A 25702-nucleotide genomic window follows, 5' to 3' on the forward strand; every position below is an offset into this window, starting at 1 on the left:
TCAGATAAGTGTATAGAGATGCTTTCGTTCCTCTGAACCTCTGCTTTCCCGCTGTCTTTGGTGGACGAAATTGTGATTACACTTTGATTATGTAAAATTCATTGCTCTTTCTTTCCCTGGTAATGGCGCCAAAAACATGATGCCAATACCATGGTTCACAACTTCGCACAACTAACCAGCAAGTGCACTGGGTCGTCCAAGTAATACCTTACGTGAGTAAGGGTCGAATCCCACGGAGATTGTTGGTATGAAGCAAGCTATAGTCACTTTGTAAATCTCAGTCAGGCAGATATAAAATAGTAATGGGGTTTTCGAAAATAATACTAAAATAAGGATAGAAATACTTATGTAATTCATTGGTTAGAATTTCAGATAAGCGTGTAGAGATGCTTTCGTTCCTCTGAACCTCTGCTTTCCTGCTATCTTCATCCAATCAATCTTACTCCTTTCTATGGCTAGCTTTATGTAAGGATGTCACCGGTGCCAATGGCTACTTTCGATCTCTCTCGGGAAAATGATCCAAATGCTCTGTCACAGCACGGCTAATCGTCTGGAGGCATCACCTTTGTCGTTGGTTGCATCCTATTCCTCCTTGTGAAAATGGTCCGATGCGCTGTCACTGCATGGCTAATCATCTGGAGGTTCTCGATCATACTGGAATAGGATTTACTATCCTTTTGCATCTATCACTACGCCCAGCACTCGCAAGTTTGAAGCTCGTCACAGTCATTCAATCCCCGAATCCTACTCGGAATACCACGGACAAGGTTTAGACTTTCCGGATTCTCATGAATGCTGCCATCAATCTAGCTTATACCACGAAGATCCCAATATCTCGGACTCGGTCCCCTGTATTAGTAATCTAAGAGATACTCATTCAGTCTAATGTAGAACGGAAGTAGTTGTCAGGCACGCGTTCATAGGGAATGATGATGATTGTCACGTTCATCACATTCAGGTTGAAGTGCAAATGAATATCTTAGAAGCGGAATAAGTTGAATTGAATAGAAAACAGTAGTACTTTGCATTAATCTTTGAGGAACAGCAGAGCTCCACACCTTAATCTATGGAGTGTAGAAACTCTACCGTTGAAAATACATAAGTGAAAGGTTCAGGCATGGCCGAGAGGCCAGCCCTCAAACGTGATCTAGGATAGCATACAACTGATCAAAGATGTCTAATACAATAGTAAAAGGTCCTATTTATAATAGACTAGCTACTAGGGTTTACAGAAGTAAGTAATTGATGCATAAATCCACTTCCGGAGCCCACTTGGTGTGTGCTTGGGCTGAGCTTGAGTGTTGCACGTGTAGAGGTCCTTCTTGGAGTTGAACGCCACCTTTTGTGCCATTTTGGGCGTTGAACTCCACTTTGCAACTTCTTTCTGGCGCTAGACGCCAGAATTAGGCAGAGAGCTGGTGTTGAACGCCAGTTTGCGTCTTCTAAACTTGGGCAAAGTATGGACTATTATATATTGCTGGAAAGCCCTGGATGTCTACTTTCCAACGCAATTGGAAGCGCGCCATTTTGAGTTTTGTAGCTCCATAAAATCCACTTTGAGTGTAGGGAGGTCAGAATCCAACAGCATCAGCAGTCCTTCTTCAACCTCTGAATCTGATTTTTGCTCAAGTCCCTCAATTTCAGCCAAAAAATACCTGAAATCACAGAAAAATACACAAACTCATAGTAAAGTCCAGAAATGTGAATTTAACATAAAAACTAATGAAAACATCCCTAAAAGTAACTAGATCCTACTAAAAACATACTAAAAACAATGCCAAAAAGCGTATAAATTATCCGCTCATCACAACACCAAACTTAAATTGTTGCTTGTCCCCAAGCAACTGAAAATCAAATAGGATAAAAAGAAGAGAATATACTATAAATTCCAAACTATCAATGAAACATAGCTCCAATCAAATGAGCGGGACTTATAGCTTTTTGCCTCTTGAATAGTTTTGGCATCTCACTTTATCCATTGAGGTTCAGAATGATTGGCATCTATAGGAACTCAGAGTTCAGATAGTGTTATTGATTCTCCTAGTTCAGTATGATGATTCTTGAACACAGCTTCTTTATGAGTCTTGGCCGTGGCCCTAAGCACTTTGTTTTCCAGTATTACCACTGGATACATAAATGCCACAGACACATAATTGGGTGAACCTTTTCAGATTGTGACTCAGCTTTGCTAAAGTCCCCAACTAGAGGTGTCCAGGGTTCTTAAGCACACTCTTTTTTTTTTTTTACTTTGGACCTTGACTTTAACCGCTCAGTCTCAAGTTTTCACTTGACACCTTCACGCCACAAGCACATGGTTAGGGACAGTTTGGTTTAGCCGCTTAGGCCAGGATTTTATTCCTTTAGGCCCTCCTATCCACTGATGCTCAAAGCCTTGGGATCCTTTTTATTTACCCTTGCCTTTTGGTTTTAAGGGTTATTGGCTTTTTGCTCTTGCCTCTTGGTTTTAAGAGCTTTTGGCTTTTTCTGCTTGCTTTTTCTTTTTCTTTTTTTTCCGCCTATTTTTTTTTCTGCAAGCTTTGTTTTTTTGCTGCTTTTTCTTGCTTCAAGAATCATTTTTATGATTTTTCAGATTATCAAATAACATGTCTCCTAGTCATCATTCTTTCAAGAGCCAACATATTTAACATTCTTAAACAACAACTTCAAAAGACATATGCACTGTTCAAGCATACATTTAGAAAACAAGAAGCATTGTCACCACATCAATATAATTAAACTAAGTTCAAGGATAAAGTCGAAACTCATGCACTTCTTGTTCTTTTGAATTAAAACATTTTTCATTTAAGAGAGGTGATGGATTCATAGGACATTCATAACTTTAAGACATAGTTACTAACTACTAATGATCATGTAATGAAGACACAAACATAGATAAGCACATAACATAGAAAATGAAAAACAGAAGAAATAAGAACAAGGAATGAATCCACCTTAGTGATGGTGGCGTTTCCTTCTTAAGGAACCAATGATGTCCTTGAGCTCTTCTATGTCTCTTCCTTGTCTTTGTTGCTCCTCCGTCATTGCTTTTTGATCTTCTCTTATTTTATGAAGGATGATGGAGTGCTCTTGATGTTCCACCCTTAGTTGTCCCATGTTGGAACTTAATTCTCCTAGGGAGGTGTTGATTTGCTCCCAATAGTTTTGTGGAGGAAAATGCATTTGAGGCATCTCCGGGATCTTATGGTGATGAGCTTCCTGCGCCTCTTGAGCTCCATGAATGGGCTCTCTTGCTTGCTCCATCTTTTTCTTAGTGATGGGCTTGTCCTCTTTAATGAGGATATCTCCCTCTATGTCAATCCCAACCGAATTGCATAGGTGGCAAATGAGGTGAGGAAAGGCTAACCTTGCCATAGTGGAGGACTTGTCAGCCACCTTGTAGAGTTCTTGAGGTATAATCTCATGAACTTCCACCTCTTCTCCAATCATGATGCTATGGATCATGATGGCCCGGTCTATAGTAACTTCAGACCGGTTGCTAGTGGGAATGATTGAGCATTGAATGAACTCCAACCATCCTCTAGCTATAGGCTTAAGGTCCAGTCTTCTTAGTTGAACCGGTTTGCCTTTTGAGTCAATCTTCCATTGAGCTCCTTCTACACATATGTCCATAAGGACTTGGTCCAACCTTTGATCAAAGTTGACTCTCCTTGTGTAGGGGCGTGCGTTCTCTTCCATGTTTGGCAAGTTGAACGCCAACCTCACATTCTCCGGACTAAAATCTAAGTATTTCCCCCGAACCATTGTAACATAGTTCTTTGGATCCGGGTTCTTACTTTGATCATGGTTCTTGGTGATCCATGCATTGGCATAGAACTCTTGAACCATTAGGATGCCGACTTGTTGGATGGGATTTGTTAGAACTTCCTAACCTCTTCTTTGAATTTCATGTCGGATCTCCGGATACTCATTTCTTTTGAGTTTGAAAGGGACCTCGGGATCACCTTCTTCTTGGCCACAACATCATAGAAGTGGTCTTGATGGGCTTTGGAGATGAACCTTTCCATCTCCCATGATTCGGAGGTGGAAGCTTTTGTCTTCCCTTTTCCTTTTCTAGAGGATTCTCCGGTCTTAGGTGCCATCAATGGTATTGGAAAAACAAAAAGCTTATGCTTTTACCACACCAAACTTAGAATTTTCCTCGTCCTCGAGCAAGAGAAGAAAGAATAGATGAAGAAGAAGAAGAAATGGAGGAGAGGGAGAAGGGGTTGTGTTTCGGCCAAGAAGAGAAAAGAGGGTTTTGTTGTGTGAAAATGAGGAAGAATGGAGGGTTATATATAGGGATGGGAGGGGGGTGGGGTTTCGGCTATATAGGGTGGGTTTGGGTGGGAAATTGATTTTGAATTTTGAAGGTAGGTGGGGTTTATGAGGTAGGTTTATGGGGAAGAGTGGATGGATGTGAGTGGTGAAGAGGTGATGGGGAAGAGAGATTGAGGTGATTGGTGAAGGGTTTTGGGGAAGAGTGTTTATGGGATTGTGTGAAAGAGGGGTGAGAAGAAGTGAGTGGAGGTAGGTAGGGATCCTGTGGGGTCCACAGATCCTGAGGTGATCCTGTGGGGTCCACAGATCCTGAGGTGTTCAAGGATTTACAACCTTGCACCAAATTAGGCATGCAAAATGCCTTTGCACACAACTCTGGGCGTTCAGCGCCAGGTTGGTGCCCATTTTGGGCGTTCAACGCCCATTTGTTGCCCATTTCTGGCGTTGAACGCCAGAACCATGCTTGTTCTGGGCGTTCAGCGCCCAGATGATGCCCATTCTGGGCGTTCAGCGCCCAGATACTACCCATTCTGGGCGTTCAGCGCCAAAACCATGCTCTGTTCTGGCGTTGAACGCCAGGCAGATGCTTCCTCCAGGGTGTGATTTTTCTACTGCTGTTTTTGATTCCGTTTTCAATTTTTATATTTATTTTGTGACTCCTCATGATCATGAACCTATAAAGATATATAACTAAGAAAAATATAGTTAGATAAATAGAAATTGGGTTGCCTCCTAACAAGCGCTTCTTTAATGTCAATAACTTGACAGTGGGCTCTCATGGAGCCTCACAGATGTGCAGAGCTTTGTTGAGACCTCCCAACACCAAACTTAGAGTTTGGATATGGGGGTTTGACACCAAACTTAGAGTTTGGTTTTGGCCTCCCAACACCAAACTTAGAGTTTGACTGTGGGGGCTTTGGTTGACTCTGCTTTGAGAGAAGCTTTTTATGCTTCCTCTCCATGGATGCAGAGAGAGATCCTTGAGTTGTAAACACAAGGTTGTCCTTATTTATTTGAAGAATCAATTCTCCTTTGTCCACATCAATCACAGCTCTTGCTGTGGCTAGGAAAGGTCTTCCTAGGATGATGGATTCATCCTCTTCCTTTCTAGTATCCAGGACTATGAAATCAGCAGGGATGTAAAGGCCTTCAACCTTTACTAACACGTCCTCTACTTGTCCATAAGCCTGTTTTTTTGAATTATCTGCCATCTCTAATGAGATTTTAGCAGCTTGCACCCTATAGATTCCCGGTTTCTCTATTACAGAGAGGGGCATGAGGTTTATCCCTGAACCAAGGTCACACAGAGCCTTAAAGATCATGGTGCCTATGGTACAAGGTATTATGAACTTTCCAAGATCCTGTCTCTTCTGAGGCAATGTCAGTTGATTCAGATCACTTAGTTCATTGGTGAACAAGGGAGGTTCATCTTCCCAAGTCTCAATACCAAACAATTTGGCATTCAGCTTCATGATTGCACCAAGAAACTTGGCAGTTTGCTCTTCAGTAACATCCTCATTCTCTTCAGAAGAGGAATACTCATCAGAGCTCATGAATGGCTTAAAGAGGTTCAATGGAATCTCTATGGTCTCTAGATGAGTCTCAGATTCCTTTGGTTCCTCAGAGAGAAACTCCTTATTGATCACTGGGCATCCCAGGAGGTCTTCCTTCATTTGGATTCACGTCCTCCTCTCCCTCTACAGGTTCGGCCATGGTGCTTATGTCAATGGCCTTGCACTCTCCTTTTGGATTCTCTTCTGTATTGCTTGGGAGAGTACTAGGAGAGATTTCAGTGATCCTTTTACTCAGCTGGCCCACTTGTGCTTCCAAATTTCTAATGGAAGACCTTGTTTCATTCATGAAACTCACAGTGGCCTTAGATAGATCAAAGACTAAATTTGCTAAGCTAGATGGATTCTGCTCAGAATTCTCTGTCTGTTGCTGAGTGGATGATGGAAAAGGCTTGCTATTGCTAAACCTGTTTCTTCCACCATTATTAAAGCCTTGTTGAGGCTTTTGATCCTTCCATGAGAAATTTGGATGATTTCTCCATGATGAGTTATAGGTGTTTCCATAAGGTTCACCTAAGTAATTCACCTCTGCTATTGCAGGGTTCTCAGGATCATAAGCTTCTTCTTCAGAAGATGCCTCTTGAGTACTGTTGGATGCAGCTTGCACTCCATTCAGACTCTGAGAAATCATATTGACTTGCTGAGTCAATATTTTGTTCTGAGCCAATATGGCATTCAGAGTATCAATTTCAAGAACTCCCTTCTTCATAGGCGTCCCATTATTCACAGGATTCCTTTCAGAAGTGTACATGAACTGGTTATTTGCAACCATGTCAATGAGTTTTTGAGCCTCTGCAGGCATTTTCTTTAGGCGAATGGATCCACCTGTAGAAGTGTCCAATGACATCTTTGATAGCTCAGATAAACCATCATAGAATATATCCAGGATGGTCCATTCTGAAAGCATGTCAGAAGGACACTTTTTGGTCAACTGTTTGTATCTTTCCCAAGCTTCATAGAGGGATTCACCATCTTTTTGTTTGAAGGTTTGAACATCCACTCTAAGCTTGCTCAGCTTTTGAGGAGGAAAGAACTTGGCTAAGAAAGCCGTGACCAGCTTATCCCAAGAGTTCAGGCTGTCTTTGGATTGAGAGTCCAACCATATTCTAGCTCTGTCTCTTACAGCAAAAGGGAAAAGCATGAGCCTGTAGACTTCAGGATCTACTCCATTAGTCTTAACAGTATCACAGATCTGCAAGAATTTAGTTAAGAACTGAAAAGGATCTTCACATGGAAGTCCATGAAACTTGCAGTTCTGCTGCATCAGAGAAACTAGCTGAGGTTTCAGCTCAAATTTGTTTGCTCCAATGGCAGGAATGGAGATGCTTCTTCCATGTAAATTGGAATTAGGTGCAGTAAAGTCACCAAGCATTCTCCTTGCATTATTGTTGTTGGGTTCGGCTGCCATCTCCTTTACTTGTTCGAAATTTTCAATAAGGTTGTCTCTGGATTGTTGTAATTTAGCTTCTCTTAGTTTTCTCTTCAGAGTCCTTTCAGGTTCTGGATCAGCTTCAACAAGAATGCCTTTTTCTCTGTCCCTGCTCATAAGAAAGAGAAGAGAAAAAGAAAAGAAGAGGAATCCTCTATGTCACAGTAAAGAGGTTCCTTATTGTTAGTAGAAGAAGAAAAGGAATAGGGGTGAAGAAGAATGAAGAATCCAAACACAAGGGTAAGGATAGGAGTAGTGATGTGAGATGAAGAGAAGTGTTAGTGGATGAATAAATAATTAGAAGGAGATGAGGGAGGAGGATTTTCGAAAATTATTTTTGAAAAAGGGTTAGTGATTTTCGAAAATGGTTTTTGAAAAAGGTTAGTATTTTTTTCGAAAGTTTTAAAATCAAAAGTTAAAATAATTAATTAATTAAAAAGAATTTTTGAAAAAGATGGAGATATTTTCGAAAATTAGAGAGAGAGAGTTAGTTAGGTAGTTTTGAAAAAGATAAGAAACAAACAAAAAGTTAGTTAGTTAGTTGAAACAAATTTTGAAAAGATAAGAAGTTAGGAAGTTAGAAAAGATATTTTGAAGTCATATTTTTGAAAAAGCTAAGATAAGAAGATATTTTTGAAAAGATATGATTGAAATTGGTTTTGAAAAAAGGTTTGATTTTTTAAGATCACAATTAATGACTTGATTCACAAGAAATCATGAGATATGATTCTAGAACTTAAAGTTTGAATCTTTCTTAACAAGCAAGTAACAAACTTAAAATTTTTGAATCAAAACATTAATTGTGATTGTTATTTTCGAAAATTTGATATAAAAATAAGAAAAAGATTTTTGAAAAATATTTTTGGAATTTTCGAAAATAACTAAGAAATTTGAAAAAGATTTGATTTTTGAAAAAGATAAGATTTTCAAATTGAAAATTTGATTTGACTCATAAGAAACAACTTGATTTTAAAAATTTTTGAAAAAGTCAATCCAAATTTTCGAATTTGATGAGAGAAAAAGAGAAAGATATTTTTTTTTATTTTTGAATTTTTATGATGAGAGAGAAAAACAGGAAAAATGATGCAATGCATGAAAGTTATGGATCAAAACAATGAATGCATGCAAGAATGCTATGAATGTCAAGATGAACACCAAGAACACTATGAAGATCATGATGAACATCAAGAACACATTTTTGAAAAAATTTTAATGCAAAGAAAACATGCAAGACACCAAACTTAGAATTCTTTAATGCTTAGACATAAAGAGTTCAGGAATGCATATGAAAAACAAGAAAAGACACAAAACATGCAAATGCAAAGATCAAACAAGAAGACTTACCAAGAACAACTTGAAGATCATGAAGAACACTATGAATGCATGAATTTTCGAAAAAATGCAAGATGCACATGCAATTGACACCAAACTTATAACATGACTCAAGACTCAAACAAGAACACAAAAAATATTTTTGATTTTTTTGATTTTCTAATTTTTTTGTATTTTTTTTTCGAAAATTAATTGAAAAACAAAAATAAGGATTTCAAAATCTTTAATATGAATTCTAGGAAACTTGTGCTCTTTAGTCTAAAGCTCCAATCAAAGGGTCAGATATGGCTTAATAGCCATTCAAGCTTCAGAATGGATTTACATCCATTGAGGTGATTATTTGAAGACCAATCCCAAAGGAGTTTGGGTATGGCTTTTCAGCCAAATAGGATTCAACATGTTACCATGAAACTCTAGAATTCATTCTTGAAAGTTTTGAAGCCATAGAATAATTTATTTTTGAAAACATTTTTATTTTAAAATTTTTTTCGAAAACAAAGGAAAAATTTTTGAAAGATTTTTGAAAAATTTTTGAAAACAAAACAAAAAGAAAATTACCTAATCTGAGCAACAAGATGAACCGTCAGTTGTCCATACTCGAACAATCCCCGGCAACGGCGCCAAAAACTTGGTGGACGAAATTGTGATTACACTTTGATTATGTAAAATTCATTGCTCTTTCTTTCCCTGGTAATGGCGCCAAAAACATGATGCCAATACCATGGTTCACAACTTCACACAACTAACCAGCAAGTGCACTGGGTCGTCCAAGTAATACCTTACGTGAGTAAGGGTCGAATCCCACGGAGATTGTTGGTATGAAGCAAGCTATAGTCACCTTGTAAATCTCAGTCAGGCAGATATAAAATAGTAATGGGGTTTTCGAAAATAATACTAAAATAAGGATAGAAATACTTATGTAATTCATTGGTTAGAATTTCAGATAAGCGTGTAGAGATGCTTTCGTTCCTCTGAACCTCTGCTTTCCTGCTATCTTCATCCAATCAATCTTACTCCTTTCTATGGCTAGCTTTATGTAAGGATGTCACCGGTGCCAATGGCTACTTTCGATCTCTCTCGGGAAAATGATCCAAATGCTCTGTCACAGCACGGCTAATCGTCTGGAGGCATCACCTTTGTCGTTGGTTGCATCCTATTCCTCCTTGTGAAAATGGTCCGATGCGCTGTCACTGCATGGCTAATCATCTGGAGGTTCTCGATCATACTGGAATAGGATTTAGTATCCTTTTGCGTCTGTCACTACGCCCAGCACTCGCGAGTTTGAAGCTCGTCACAGTCATTCAATCCCAGAATCCTACTCGGAATACCACGGACAAGGTTTAGACTTTCCGGATTCTCATGAATGCCGCCATCAATCTAGCTTATACCACGAAGATCCCAATATCTCGGACTCGGTCCCCTGTATTAGTAATCTAAGAGATACTCATTCAGTCTAATGTAGAACGGAAGTAGTTGTCAGGCACGCGTTCATAGGGAATGATGATGATTGTCATGTTCATCACATTCAGGTTGAAGTGCAAATGAATATCTTAGAAGCGGAATAAGTTGAATTGAATAGAAAACAGTAGTACTTTGCATTAATCTTTGAGGAACAGCAGAGCTCCACACCTTTATCTATGGAGTGTAGAAACTCTACCGTTGAAAATACATAAGTTAAAGGTTCAGGAATGGCCGAGAGGCCAGCCCTCAAACGTGATCTAGGATAGCATACAACTGATCAAAGATGTCTAATACAATAGTAAAAGGTCCTATTTATAATAAACTAGCTACTAGGGTTTACAGAAGTAAGTAATTGATGCATAAATCCACTTTCGGGGCCCACTTGGTGTGTGCTTGGGCTGAGCTTGAGTTTTGCACGTGTAGAGGTCCTTCTTGGAGTTGAACGCCACCTTTTGTGCCATTTTGGGCGTTGAACTCCACTTTGCAACTTGTTTCTGGCGCTGGACGCCAGAATTGGGCAGAGATCTGGCGTTGAATGCCAGTTTGCGTCGTCTAAACTTGGGTAAAGTATGGACTATTATACATTGCTGGAAAGCCCTGGATGTCTAATTTCCAACGCAATTGGAAGCGCGCCATTTTGAGTTCTATAGCTCCAGAAAATCCACTTTGAGTGCAGGGAGGTCAGAATTCAACAGCATCAGCAGTCCTTCTTCAACCTCTGAATCTGATTTTTGCTCAAGTCCCTCAATTTCAGCCAGAAAATACCTGAAATCACAGAAAAACACACAAACTCGTAGTAAAGTCCAGAAATGTGAATTTAACATAAAAACTAATGAAAACATCCCTAAAAGTAACTAGATCCTACTAAAAACATACTAAAAATAATGCCAAAAAGCGTATAAATTATCCGCTCATCAGTCTTCATCCAATCAGTCTTACTCCTTTCCATGGCTGGCTTTATGTAAGAACATCACCATTGTCAATGGCTACTTTTCATCCTCTCTGTGAAAATGGTCCGATGCGCTGTCACTGCATGGCTAATCATCTGGAGGCATCACCGTGGTCAATGGCTGCATCCTATCCTCTTGTGAAAATGGTCCAAATGCTCTGTCACAGCACGGCTAATCATCTGAGGTTCTCGATCATACTGGAAAAGGATTCACCCTTCTTTTGCGTCTGTCACTACGCTCAGCACTCGCAAGTTTGAAGTTCGTCACAGTCATTCAATCTCTGAATCCTACTCGGAATACCACAGACAAGGTTTAGACTTTCCGGATTCTCATGAATGCCGCCATCAATCTAGCTTATACCACGAAGATTCTGATTAAGAGATCCAAGAGATAATCATCCAATCTAAGGTGGAACAGAAGTAGTTATCAGGCACGCGTTCGTGGGGGAATGATGATGATTGTCACGTTCATCACATTCATATTGAAGTGCGAATGAATATTTTAGAAGCGGAATAAGTTGAATTGAATAGAAAAACAGTAGTACTTTGCATTAATTCATGAGGAACAGCAGAGCTCCACACCTTAATCTATGGAGTGTAGAAACTCTACCATTTGAAAATACATAAGTGAAAGGTTCAGGCATGGCCGAATGGCCAGCCCCCAAAACGTGATCACAGGATCAAAAATACAATCCAGGATGTCTAATACAATAGTAAACAGTTCTATTTATAATAAACTAGCTACTAGGGTTTACAGAAGTAAGTAATTGATGCATAAATCCACTTCCGGGGCCCACTTGGTGTGTGCTTGGGCTGAGCTTTAGCTTTCCACGTGCAAAGGCTTCTTTTGGAGTTGAACGCCAGGTTGTAACGTGTTTCTGGCGTTCAACTCTGGTTTGTGACGTGTTTCTGGCGTTTAACTCCAGACAGCAGCATAGAACTGGCGTTCAACGCCCTTTTGCGTCGTCTAAACTCGACCAAAGTATGAAATATTATATATTGCTGGAAAGCCCTGGATGTCTACTTTCCAATGCAATTAGAAGCGCACCATTTTGAGTTCTGTAGCTCCAGAAAATCCACTTTGAGTGCAGGGAGGTCAGAATCCAACAGCATCAGCAGTCCTTCTTCAACCTCTGAATCTGATTTTTGCTCAAGTCCCTCAATTTCAGCTAGAAAATACCTGAAATCACAGAAAAACACACAAACTCATAGTAAAGTCCAAAAATGTGAATTTAACATAAAAAATAATGAAAACATCCCTAAAAGTAACTAGATCCTACTAAAAACATACTAAAAATAATGCCAAAAAGCGTATAAATTATCCGCTCATCACAACACCAAACTTAAATTGTTGCTTGTCCCCAAGCAACTGAAAATCAAATAGGATAAAAAGAAGAGAATATACTATAAATTCCAAACTATCAATGAAACATAGCTCCAATCAGATGAGCGGGACTTGTAGCTTTTTGCCTCTTGAATAGTTTTGGCATCTCACTTTATCCATTGAGGTTCAGAATGATTGGCATCTATAGGAACTCAGAGTTCAGATAGTGTTATTGATTCTCCTAGTTCAGTATGTTGATTCTTGAACACATCTACTTTATGAGTCTTGGCCGTGGCCCTAAGCACTTTGTTTTCCAGTATTACCACCGGATACATAAATGCCACAGACACATAACTGGGTTAACCTTTTCAGATTGTAACTCAGCTTTGCTAAAGTCCCCAATGAGAGGTGTCCAGGGTTCTTAAGCACACTCTTCTTTTGCTTTGGACCTTGACTTTAACCGCTCAGTCTCAAGTTTTCACTTGACACCTTCACGCCACAAGCACATGGTTAGGGACAGCTTGGTTTAGCCGCTTAGGCCAGGATTTTATTCCTTTAGGCCCTCCTATCCACTGATGCTCAAAGCCTTGGGATCCTTTTTATTTACCCTTGCCTTTTGGTTTTAAGAGCTTTGGCTTTTTCTGCTTGCTTTTTCTTTTTCTTTCTATTTTTTTTTTCGCTATTCTTTTTTTTCTGCAAGCTTTGTTCTTTGCTGCTTTTTCTTGCTTCAAGAATCATTTTTATAATTTTTCAGATTATCAAATAACATGTCTCCTTGTCATCATTCTTTCAAGAGCCAACATATTTAACATTCTAAAACAACAACTTCAAAAGACATATGCACTGTTCAGGCATTCATTCAGAAAACAAGAAGCATTGTCACCACATCAATATAATTAAATTAAGTTCAAGGATAAATTCGAAACTCATGTACTTCTTGTTCTTTTGAATTAAAACAGTTTTCATTTAAGAGAGGTGATGGATTCATAGGACATTCATAACTTTAAGACATAGTTACTAAATACTAATGATCATGTAATAAGACACAAACATGGATAAGCACTTAATATAAAGAAAATGAAAAACAGAGAATGTAAGAACAAGGAATGAATCCACCTTAGTGATGGTGGCGTTTTCTCCTTGAGGAACCAATGATGTCCTTGAGCTCTTCTATGTCTCTTCCTTGTCTTTGTTGCTTGATCCCTAGTGATTTTGGTGCTCCTATCCTTAGTTGCTCCCAATAATTGTGTGGGGGGAAAATGTATCTCCTGAGGTATCTCAGGGATCTCTTGATTTGCAGTCAAATGTTCTACCACTGAGCTATAGATCCTTTACATGAATCTCTCCATCTCCCATGACTTGGAGGTGGAAGCTTTTGTCTTCCCTTTTTTCTTCTTTTTCTCTTCTTTTTTTATTCTTCTTTTTTTTTTTTTTGAGGTTTCTCTGGCCTTAGGTGCCATCAATGATTATGGAAAAGCAAAAAAATAGCTATGCTTTTACCACACCAAACTTAGAATGTTGCTCGCCCTCGAGCAAAAGAAGAAAGAATAGATGAAGAAGAAGATGTGGAAAAAAAACTAGGATTATTAGGAGGGAAGGTGGGGATCCTGTGGGATCCACAGATCCTGAGGTGTCAAGGATTTACATCACTGCACCAATTAGGCATGTAAAATGCCTTTGCATGCAATTATGGTGTTTAAACGCCGAACTGATGCTTGTTCTGGGCGTTCAACGCCCAAATGCAGCATATTTCTGGCGTTGAACGCCAGCTTCATGCTTGTTTCTGGCGTTCAGCGCCAGCTCCATGCTCTGTTCTGGCGCTGAACGCCAGACAGATGCTCCTTACTAGCGTTTGAACGCCAATGAACTCCTCCTCCAGGGTGTGCTATTTTTTTATGCTATTTTTTATTTTTCTTCAATTTTTTCAGTTGCTTTTGTGACTCCACATGATCATGAACCTATGAAGACATATAACTAATAAAAAATATAATTAGATAAATAAAAATTGGGTTACCTCCCAACAAGCGCTTCTTTAATGTCAATAGCTTGACAGTGGGCTCTCATGGAGCCTCACAGATGTTCAGAGCATTGTTGAGACTCCCCAACACCAAACTTAAAGTTTGGATATGGGAGTTCAACACCAAACTTAGAGTTTGGTTGTGGCCTCCCAACACCAAACTTAGAGTTTGACTGTGGGGGTTCTAGTTGACTCTGTTTTGAGAGAAGCTTACTGTGCCTCTTTCCCATATTTACAGAACGATGTCCTTGAGTTTTAAACTCAAGGGAGTCCTCATTCAATTGAAGGACTAATTCACCTCTGTCAACATCAATCACAGCTCTTGCTGTGGCTAGGAAGGGTCTTCCAAGGATGATGGATTCATCCTCATCCTTCCCAGTATCTAGGATTGTGAAATCAGCAGGGATGTAAAGGCCTTCAACCTTTACTAATATGTCCTCAACTTGTCCATAAGCCTGTTTTCTGGAATTGTCTACCATCTCTAATGAGATTTTAGCAATTTGTACCTCAAAGATTCCCAGTTTCTCCATTACAGAGAGTGGCATAAGATTTATTCCTGATCCCAGGTCACATGGAGCCTTCTCAAAGGTCATGGTGCCTATGGTACAAGGTATCAGGAACTTTCCAGGATCCTGTTTCTTCTGAGGCAATCTCAGTTGATCCATTGCATTCAGTTCATTGGTGAACAGGGGAGGTTCATCTCCCCAAGTCTCATTACCAAATAAATTGGCATTCAGCTTCATGATTGCACCAAGGAACTTGGCAACTTGCTCTTCAGTAACATCCTCATTCTCTTCAGAAGAAGAATACACATCAGAGCTCATGAAGGGCATAAAGAGGTTCAATGGAATCTCTATGGTCTCTAGATGAGTCTCAGATTCCTTTGGTTCCTCAGAGGGCAACTCCTTATTGATCACTGGACGTCCCAGGAGGTCTTCCTCCTTGGGATTCACGTCCTCCCCTTTTTCCTTGGATTCGGCCATGATGGTTATATCAATGGCCTTGCACTCTCCTTTTGAATTTTCTTCTGTATTACTTGGGAGAGTACTAGGAGGGATTTCAGTGATCCTTTTACTCAGCTGGCCCACTTGTGCTTCCAAATTTTTAATGGAGGACCTTGTTTCATTCATGAAACTCACAGTGGCCTTAGATAGATCAGAGACTAAGTTTGCTAAATTAGAAGTATTTTGTTCAGAGTTCTCTATCTGTTGCTGAGTGGATGATGGAAAAGGCTTGCTATTGCTAAACCTGTTTCTTCCACCATTATTAAAGCCTTGTTGAGGCTTTTGATCCTTCCATGAGAGATTTGGGTGATTTCTCCATGAGGGATTATAGGTGTTTCCATAGGGTTCACCCATGTAATTCACCTCTACTATTGCATGGTTTTCAGGATCATAAGCTTCTTCTTCAGCAGATGCCTCTTGAGTACTGTTGGATGCAGCTTGCATTCCATTCAGACTCTGAGAAATCATATTGACTTGCTGAGTCAATATTTTGTTCTGAGCCAATATGGCATTCAGAGTATCAATTTCAAGAACTCCCTTCTTCTGAGGTGTCCCATTACTCACAGGATTCCTCTCAGAAGTGTACATGAACTGGTTATTAGCAACCATGTCAATGAGTTCTTGAGCTTCTGTAGGCATTTTCTTTAGGTGAATGGATCCACCTGCAGAAGTATCCAATGACATCTTAGCTAATTCAGACAGACCATCATAGAATATATCCAGGATGGTCCATTCTGAAAGCATGTCAGAAGGACACTTTTTGGTCAGTTGCTTGTATCTCTCCCAAGCTTCATAGAAGGATTCACCTTCTTTCTGTCTGAAGGTTTGAATATCCACTCTAAGCTTGCTCAACTTTTGAAGAGGAAAGAACTTGGCTAAGAAAGCTGTGACCAGCTTATCCCAAGAGTTTAGGCTATCTTTGGGATGAGAGTCCAACCACACTCTAGCTCTGTCTCTTACAGTAAACGGGAAAAGCATAAGCTTGTAGACTTCAGGATCTACTCCATTAGTCTTAACAATATCACAGATCTGCAAGAATTCAGTTAAGAACTGAAAAGGATCTTCAGATGGAAGTCCATGGAACTTGCAGTTCTGCTGCATCAGAGAAACTAATTGAGGTTTCAGCTCAAAATTGTTTGCTCCAATGGTGGGGATGGAGATGCTTCTTCCATGTAAATTAGAATTAGGTGCAGTAAAGTCACCAAGCATCCTCCTTGCATTATTATTATTTTCGGCTGCCATCTCCTCTTTTTGTTCGAAAATTTCTGAAAGGTGCTTGCTGGATTGTTGTAATTTAGCTTCTCTTAGTTTCCTTTTCAGAGTCCTTTCAGGTTCTGGATCTGCTTCAACAAGAATATTCTTGTCCTTGCTCCTGCTCATATGAAAAAGAGGGAACAGAAAAATAATAATAATAGGGATCCTTTTTACCACAGTATAGAGGTCCCTGTGTGAGTAGAAGAAAAGAAGAAGAAAAGAATGTAATGTAAGGAAAGAAACACAAGGGTGAGGAAAGCAAAGATGTGAGATGAAGAGAAGTGTTAGTATATGAATAAATAAATAGAAGGAGATGAGAGAGAAATAGAATTTTCAAAAATTATTTTTGAAAAATGGGTAGTGATTTTCGAAAATTAAAAGAAGAAATAAATTAAAATTGAATTTTGAAACAATTAGTTAATTAAAAAGAATTTTTGAAAAAGAGGGAGATATTTTCGAAAATTAGAGAGAGAGAGGGTTAGTTAGGTAGTTTTGAAAAAGATAAGAAACAAACAAAAAGTTAGTTAGTTAGTTGAAACAAATTTGAAAATCAATTTTGAAAATATAAGAAGATAAGAAGTTAGAAAAGATATTTTAAAATCAAATTTTTGAAAAAGATATGATTTTGAAAAAGATAAGATAAAAAGATATTTTTGAAAAGATATGATTGAAATTAGTTTTGAAAAAGATTTGATTTTTAAAATCACAATTAATGACATGATTCACAAGAAATCACAAGATATGATTCTAGAACTTAAAGTTTGAATCTTTCTTAACAGGCAAGTAACAAACTTGAAATTTTTGAATCAAAACATTAATTGATGATGTTATTTTCGAAAATTATGTGATAAAGATAAGAAAAATATTTTTTGAAAAATATTTTTAAAATTTTCGAAAATAACTAAGAAAAATGAAAAAGATTTGATTTTTGAAAAAGATAAGATTTTTAAATTGAACATTTGATTTGACTCATAAAAACAACTAGATTTTAAAAATTTTTGAAAAAAGTCAAATCTAATTTTCGAAATTTATGAGTGAAAAAGCGGAAGATATATTTTTTTTATTTTTGAATTTTTAATGATGAGAGAGAAAAACAATGAAAATGCTCAATGCATGGAAATTTTAGATCAAAACATGTGATGAATGCAAGAACACTATGAATGTCAAGATGAACACCAAGAACACTTTGAATGTCAAGATGAACATCAAGAACTTATTTTTGAAAAATTTTTTATGCAAAGAAAACATGCAAGACACCAAACTTAGAAATCTTTCATGTTCAGACACTATGAATGAAAAAATGCACATGTAGAACAAGAAAAGACACAACACAAGAAAACATCAAGATCAAACAAGAAGACTTACCAAGAACAACTTGAAGATCATGAAGAACACTATGAATGCATGAAATTTCGAAAAAAATGCAAGATGAGCATGCAATTGACACCAAACTTAAAATCTGACTCAAGACTCAAACAAGAAACACAAAATTTTTTTTTTTTTTATGATTTTCTAATTTTTTTGGATTTTTTGAAAATTATTTGAAAAAGAAAAATAAGGATTCCAAAATTTTTAATATGAATTCCAGGAATCTTGCACTCTTAGTCTAAAGCTCCAATCTGAGGGTTAGACATGGCTTAATAGCCAGTCAAGCTTTAGCATGTAAATCAGGTGGATCTGGAACAGCAGCAGGTGGATTAGCAACAACTAGCTTGCTCTTGATAATGTTGGGTTGGAAGCCCCAGTCCAAATGAATTTAGACATGGCTTTACAGCCAGTCAGGCTTCAACATGCTTCATGAAACTCTAAATTCATTCTTAAAAATTCTGAAGAACATAATAAAAAATTTTGAAAAGAAAAATTTTTTTTCGAAAATGGATGAGAAATTTTTGAAAGATTTTTGAAAACTTTTTTGAAAATAAAACAAAAAGAAAATTACCTAATCTGAGCAATAAGATGAACCGTCAGTTATCCAAACTCGAACAATCCCCGGCAACGGCGCCAAAAACTTGGTGCATGAAATTGTGATCTCAGGCAACGGCGCCAAAAACTCTGTACGCACGTCTTAATAAATCTTTTTTCATTCACAACTTCATTACAACTAACCAGCAAGTGCACTGGGTCGTCCAAGTAATAAAACCTTACGTGAGTAAGGGTCGATCCCACGGAGATTGTTGGTATGAAGCAAGCTATGGTCACCTTGTAAATCTCAGTCAGGTGGATATCAAATGTTTATGGAGTTTTCGAAAATAAATAATAAATAAATAGAAAATAAAGATAAAAATACTTATGTATATCATTGGTGAGAATTTCAGATAAGTGTATAGAGATGCTTTTGTTCCTCTGAACCTCTGCTTTCCCACTATCTTCATCCAATCAGTCTTACTCCTTTCCATGGCTGGCTTTATGTAAGAACATCACCATTGTCAATGGCTACATTTCATCCTCTCTGTGAAAATGGTCCGATGCGCTGTCACTGCATGGCTAATCATCTGGAGGCATCACCGTGGTCAATGGCTGCATCCTATCCTCTTGTGAAAATGGTCCAAATGCTCTGTCACAGCACGGCTAATCATCTGAGGTTCTCGATCATACTGGAATAGGATTCACCCTCCTTTTGCGTCTGTCACTACGCCAAGCACTCGCGAGTTTGAAGTTCGTCACAGTCATTCAATCCCTGAATCTTACTCGGAATACCACAGACAAGGTTTAGACTTTCCGAATTCTCATGAATGCCGCCATCAATCTAGCTTATACCACGAAGATTCTGATTAAGAGATCCAAGAGATAATCATCCAATCTAAGGTGGAACGGAAGTGGTTGTCAGGCACGCGTTCGTGGGGGAATGATGATGATTGTCACGTTCATCACATTCATATTGAAGTGCGAATGAATATCTTAGAAGCAGAATAAGTTGAATTGAATAGAAAAACAGTAGTACTTTGCATTAATTCATGAGGAACAGCAGAGCTCCACACCTTAATCTATGGAGTGTAGAAACTCTACCGTTTGAAAATACATAAGTGAAAGGTTCAGGCATGACCGAATGGCCAGCCCCCAAAACGTGATCACAGGATCAAAAATACAATCCAGGATGTCTAATACAATAGCAAACAGTTCTATTTATAATAAACTAGCTACTAGGGTTTACAGAAGTAAGTAATTGATGCATAAATCCACTTCCGAGACCCACTTGGTGTGTGCTTGGGCTGAGCTTAAGCTTTCCATGTGTAGAGGCTTCTTTTGGAGTTGAACGCCAGGTTGTAACGTGTTTCTGGCGTTCAACTCTGGTTTGTGACGTGTTTCTGGCGTTTAACTCCAAATAGCAGCATAGAACTAGCGTTCAACGCCCTTTTGCATCATCTAAACTCGGCCAGAGTATGAACTATTATATATTTCTGGAAAGCTCCGGATGTCTACTTTCCAACGCAATTGGAAGCGCGCTATTTTGAATTCTGTAGCTCCAGAAAATCCACTTTGGGTGCAGGGAGGTCAGAATCCAACAGCATCAGCAGTCCTTCTTCAACCTCTGAATCTGATTTTTGCTCAAGTCCCTCAATTTCAGCTAGAAAATACCTGAAATCATAGAAAAACACACAAACTCATAGTAAAGTCCAGAAATGTGAATTTAACATAAAAACTAATGAAAACATCCCTAAAAGTAACTAGATCCTACTAAAAACATACTAAAAACAATGCCAAAAAGCGTATAAATTATCCGCTCATCAGTGTTGTATCATATTTTCGGGACCATGCTTTTGAGATGCCTGGACATGATCTAGACCTATTAGATGAGTTCTTCATTAGAGATTACTACAAATAGCTTGGGTATAATAAGGTGGAATGCTGGTGGCTGGTTTCCAACAGATCATTGGAGACTGGTTTAAGGAAACTCCATATTGATGCCAAACTCCTAAAGATGTGCTTCCATGCTAAAAGAAATAATAGATTGGTGCATGTGTATTATGAACATGGAGTCTCTATACCAGAGTATTTGGAAGAACCACCATCTAAAAAACGCAAGGAGGTGGTGATTAAAGTCTCTACTCATCCAGTCTGACTATGAATAGGATCAACCTCTAGGACCACACCTCCTACTCTAATTTCCAACCCATCTGTCAACCAATCTCAAGCTATTGAAAATCCAACCCACTAGGAACAACCTTATCTCCACTCAGATTCCAACCCCACTCCACTCATCCCAATTAGCAATTCTATCTGTACTCCACCTAACCCAACAAATAATCCTACCCAAGAACCCCTTCCAACAATCAATTCAAATCCTGTTGCCAAATTGATGAGCAGATAATTTATACGCTTTTTGGCACTATTTTTAGGTAGTTTTTAGTATGTTTTAGTTACTTTTTATTATATTTTTATTAGTTTTTCAATAAAAATCACATTTCTGGACTTTACTATGAGTTTGTGTGTTTTTTTGTGATTTCAGGTATTTTCTGGCTGAAATTGAGGGACTTGAGCAAAAATCTGATTCAGAGGCTGAAAAAGGACTACAGATGCTGTTGGATTCTGACCTCCCTGCACTCAAAATGGATTTTCTGGAGCTACAGAAACCCAATTGGCACGCTCTTAATTGTGTTGGAAAGTAGACATCCAGGGCTTTCCAGCAATATATAATAGTCCATACTTTACTCGAGTTTTGATGACACAAACTGGCGTTCAAATGCCAACTTCCTGCCCTATTCTGAAGTTAAACGCCAGAAACAGGTTACAAACCAGAGTTAAACGCCACAAGCAGGCTGCAACCTGGCGTTTAACTCCAAGAGAAGTCTCTACACGTGTAAAGCTCAATGCTCAGCCCAAGCACACACCAAGTGGGCCCGGAAGTGGATTTCTACATCATTTATTTATTTTCTGTAACCCTAGCTACTAGTTAATATAAAAACTACTTTTAGTGATTTATTTCACATCTTTGGATCATTTTTGAGACTATCTTTGTATCACTTTTGATCTCTTGATCACGCTTAGGGGGCTGGCCATTCGGCCATGCCTGGACCTTGTTCTTATGTATTTTCAACGGTGGAGTTTCTACACCCCATAAATTAAGGTGTGGAGCTCTGCTGTTCTTCATGAATGAATGAAAAGTACTATTATTTTTCTATTCAATTCAAGATTCTTCTTATTCTAAGATATTCATTCGTACCCAAGAACATGATGAATGTGATGATTATGTGACACTCATCACTATTCTCGCTTATGAACGCGTGCCTGACAAACACTTCTGTTCTACATGAAAACAAGCTTAAATGTGTATCTCTTAGCCTCCATTCCGAAAGATCGGAGTATTCGTGGTATAAGCTAGCATCAATTACCAGCATTCTTGAGATCCGGAAAGTCTAAACCTTGTCAGTGGTATTCCGAGTAGGATCTGGGATGGGATGACTGTGATGAGCTTCAAACTCGCGAGTGTTGGGCATAGTGACAGACGCAAAAGGATCAATGGATCCTATTCCAACATGAGTGAGAACCGACAGATGATTAGCCGTGCGGTGACAGTGCATTTGGACCATTTTCACTGAGAGGACAGACGGTAGCCATTGACAACGGTGATCCCCAACATACAGCTTGCCATGGAAAGGAGTATGAATGATTGAATAAAGACAGTAGGAAAGCAGAGATTCAGAAGCAACAAGCATCTCCATACGCTTATCTGAAATTCTCACCAATGAGTTACATAAGTATCTCTATCTTATTTTATATTTTATTTATATTTTAATTATCAAAACCTCATAACCATTTGAATCTGCCTGACTGAGATTTACAGGATGACCATAGCTTGCTTCAAGCCGATAATCTCCGTGGGATCGACCCTTACTCACGTAAGGTTTATTACTTGGACGACCCAGTGCACTTGATGGTTAGTTGTGTGGAGTTGTGAAAAGGAGTTGAGATTACAATCGTGCGTATCAAGTTTTTGGCACCGTTGAGATCACAATTTCGTGCACTAAGTTTTTGGCGTCGTTGTCAGGGAACAAACAATCCCCATGCAACCAAGTTTTTGGCGCTATTGCCGGGGATTGTTCAAGTTTGGACAACTGACGGCTCATCTTGTTGCTCAGATTAGGTAATTTTATTTTAATTTTAAGCTTTTTTTTATTATTTTTATTTTTGAAAAATTTTCAAAAAAATAAAGTATTCTATGGCTTCAGAATTTTTAAGAATGAATTCTAGAGTTTCATGATGATCTGTTGAAGTCTGGCTGGCTGTGAAGCCATGTCTAATCTTTTGGACCGAGGTTTCAACTTATCATCACAAGAGCTTGTTGATTTTTATCAATCTTGCTGTTGAATGTAATGATCTACGAAAGCTTGGCTGCCCAATGGCCATGTCTAGTGTTTTGGACCGAAGCTTTAGACTAACATTGCATGATTCCTGGAATTCTTATTAAAAATTTTGCAATCCTTATTTTTCTTTTTCAAAATAATTTTCGAAAATTACAAAAAAATTTAATAAAATCATAAAAACAAAAAAAAATTGATGTTTCTTGTTTGAGTCTAGTGTCAATTTTTAAGTTTGGTGTCAATTGCATGTTTGTAATTTTTTCTTAATTTTCAAAAATTCATCATATGTTCTTCATTGATCTTCAAATTGTTCTTGATGATTTTTTGTGTTTGATCTTTGCATTTTCTTGTTTTGTGTCTTTTCTTGTTTTTCATATGCATTTTCAATTTGTTAGTGTCTAAACATTAAAAATTTCTAAGTTTGGTGTCTTGCATGTGTTTCTTTTCTTAAAAATTCTCAAAAATAAGTCTTGATGTTCATCTTGATCTTCAAAGTGTTCTTGGTGTTCATCTTGACATTCAAAGTGTTCTTGCATGCATTAGTTGTTTTGATTCATAATTTTTATGTTTTGTTTCAATTTGGTGTTTTTCTCTCTCTTTACTAAAAATCGAAAAATCAAAAATATATCTTTCCTTGTTTTACTCATAAATTTCAATTTCAAAATTCTATCTTTTCAAATCTTTTTCAAAATTTAAATCTTTTTCATTTATTTTTACATATTTTGGAAATTTTTTTATTGATTTTCAAAATCTTTTTCTTATTCTTACTTCATATTTTCAAAAATCTCACTAACATTATATGTTTTAATTCAAAAATTTTTCAAGTTGTTACTTGCCTATTAAGAAAGGTTCAATCTTTGAAATTCAAAAATCATATCTTTCAGTTTCTTGTTAGTCAAGTAATCAACTTTAATTTTCAAAATCAAATCTTTTTAATTTTCAATTCAAATCTTTTTCAAAATGATTTTCAATCATATCTTTTTCTATTTCAATCATATCTTTTTCAAAAATTAATTTCAAAATCTTTTCTAACTTCTTATCTTTTCAAAATTGATTTTCAAATCTTTTTCAATTAACTACTTAACTTTTTGTTTGATTTTTAAAAATTTTTATCTTTTTCAAAACCATCTAACTACTTTTCTCTCTCTAATTTTCGAAAACTCCTCCCCACTTTTTCAAAATTCATTTTAATTAACTAATTATTTTAAATTTTAATTTAATTTTATTTCTCTTTTTAATTTTCAAATTATAACTAATTTTTAAATAAAAAAAACAAAAATATTTTCCTTTTCTTTTTAATTATTTTCGAATTTTTCTCTCCTCCTTCTTCTATTCTTCTCTTCTTCTACTCACATAAAGGAATCTCTATACTGTGACATAGAGGATTCCTCTTCTTTTCTGTTCTCTTCTTTTTCATATGAGCAGGAACAGGGATAAAGACATTCTTATTGAAGTTAATCCTAAACCTGAAAGGACTCTTAAGAGGAAACTAAGAGAAGCTAAAGCACAACCCTCTGGAGAGGACCTGACAGAAATTTTCGAAAAAGAAGGAGACATGGCCGAACCCAACAACAATGGTGGAGATGCAAGGAAGATGCTTGGTGACTTTATTGCACCCTCTTTTGACTTCTGTGGAAGGAGCATCTCAATTCCTGCAATTGGAGCAAAAAACTTTGAGCTTAAGTCTCAATTAGTTTCTCTAATGCAGCAGCATTACAAGTATCATGGACTTCCTTTGGAAGATCCTCATCAGTTTTTAGCTGAGTTCTTGCAAATCTGTGACACTGTTAAGACTCATGGGGTTGACCCTGAGATCTACAAACTTATGCTTTTCCCTTTTGCTGTAAGAGACAGAACTAGGACATGGTTGGACTCACAACCTAAGGACAGCCTGAACTCTTGGGAAAAGCTGGTTAATGCCTTCTTGGCAAAGTTCTTTCCACCTCAAAAATTGAGTAAGCTTAGAGTGGAAGTCCAAACCTTCATACAGAAGGAAGGTGAATCCCTCTATGAAGCTTGGGAAAGATACAAGTAATTGATCAGAATATCTCCTTCTGGTATGCTTCTAGAATGGAGCATTACATGCATATTTTATGATGGTCTGTCTGAACTGTCCAAGATGTCATTGGAGAACTCTACAGGTGGATCTCTTCATCTGAAGAAGACGCCTGAAGAAGCTCAGGAACTCATTGAAATGGTTGCAAATAACCAATTCATGTACACTTCTGAAAGAAATCCTGTGAATAATGGGACAACTCAGAAGAAAGGAGTTCTTGAGATAGATACTCTGAATGCCATATTGGCTCAGAAAAAAATATTGACTCAACAAGTCAATATGATCTCTCAGAGTCTGTCTGAAATGCAAGCTGCATCAGGCAGTACTAAGGAGGCCTCCTTTGAAGAAGAAGCCTATGACCCTGAGAATCCTGCAATAGCAGAGGTGAATTACATGGGAGAATCCTATGGAAACACCTATAATCCTTCATGGAGAAATCATCCAAATTTCTCATAGAAGGACCAATCGAAGCCTCAACAAGGCTTCAACAATAATAGTGGAAGAAATAGGTTTAGCAATAGCAAGCCTTTTCCATCATCTTCTCAATAACAGACAGAGAATTCTGTACAAAGCCATTCTGGCCTGGCAACCATAGTCTCTGATCTATCCAAGACCACACTAAGTTTCATGAATGAAACAAGGTCCTCCATTAGAAATTTGGAGGCACAGGTGGGTCAGCTGAGTAAGAAGATTACTGAAACTCCTCCCAGTACTCTCCCAAGCAATAC

General features: G+C 37.9%; 3 non-coding genes across 3 annotated transcripts; 2 read left to right on the top strand and 1 right to left on the bottom strand.

Annotated features, from left to right (window-relative positions):
* Positions 1-6750: 6750 nt before the first annotated feature.
* LOC148577987 (small nucleolar RNA R71) lies at positions 6751-6858 on the top strand. Its single transcript, XR_015903014.1, has one exon. It is a non-coding gene; the product is annotated as a small nucleolar RNA R71 (small nucleolar RNA).
* A 9245-nt stretch (positions 6859-16103) lies between these two features.
* LOC148577988 (small nucleolar RNA R71) lies at positions 16104-16211 on the top strand. Its single transcript, XR_015904465.1, has one exon. It is a non-coding gene; the product is annotated as a small nucleolar RNA R71 (small nucleolar RNA).
* Positions 16212-24875: 8664 nt separating this feature from the next.
* On the bottom strand, positions 24876-24983 carry LOC148577989 (small nucleolar RNA R71). Its single transcript, XR_015903679.1, has one exon. It is a non-coding gene; the product is annotated as a small nucleolar RNA R71 (small nucleolar RNA).
* Between the last annotated feature and the right edge of the window lie 719 nt (positions 24984-25702).

This window comes from Arachis ipaensis, chromosome B1 (genome assembly GCF_059453495.1).
Source record: "Arachis ipaensis isolate K30076 ecotype BB chromosome B1, ASM5945349v1, whole genome shotgun sequence".
Taxonomy (NCBI): Eukaryota; Viridiplantae; Streptophyta; class Magnoliopsida; order Fabales; family Fabaceae; genus Arachis; species Arachis ipaensis.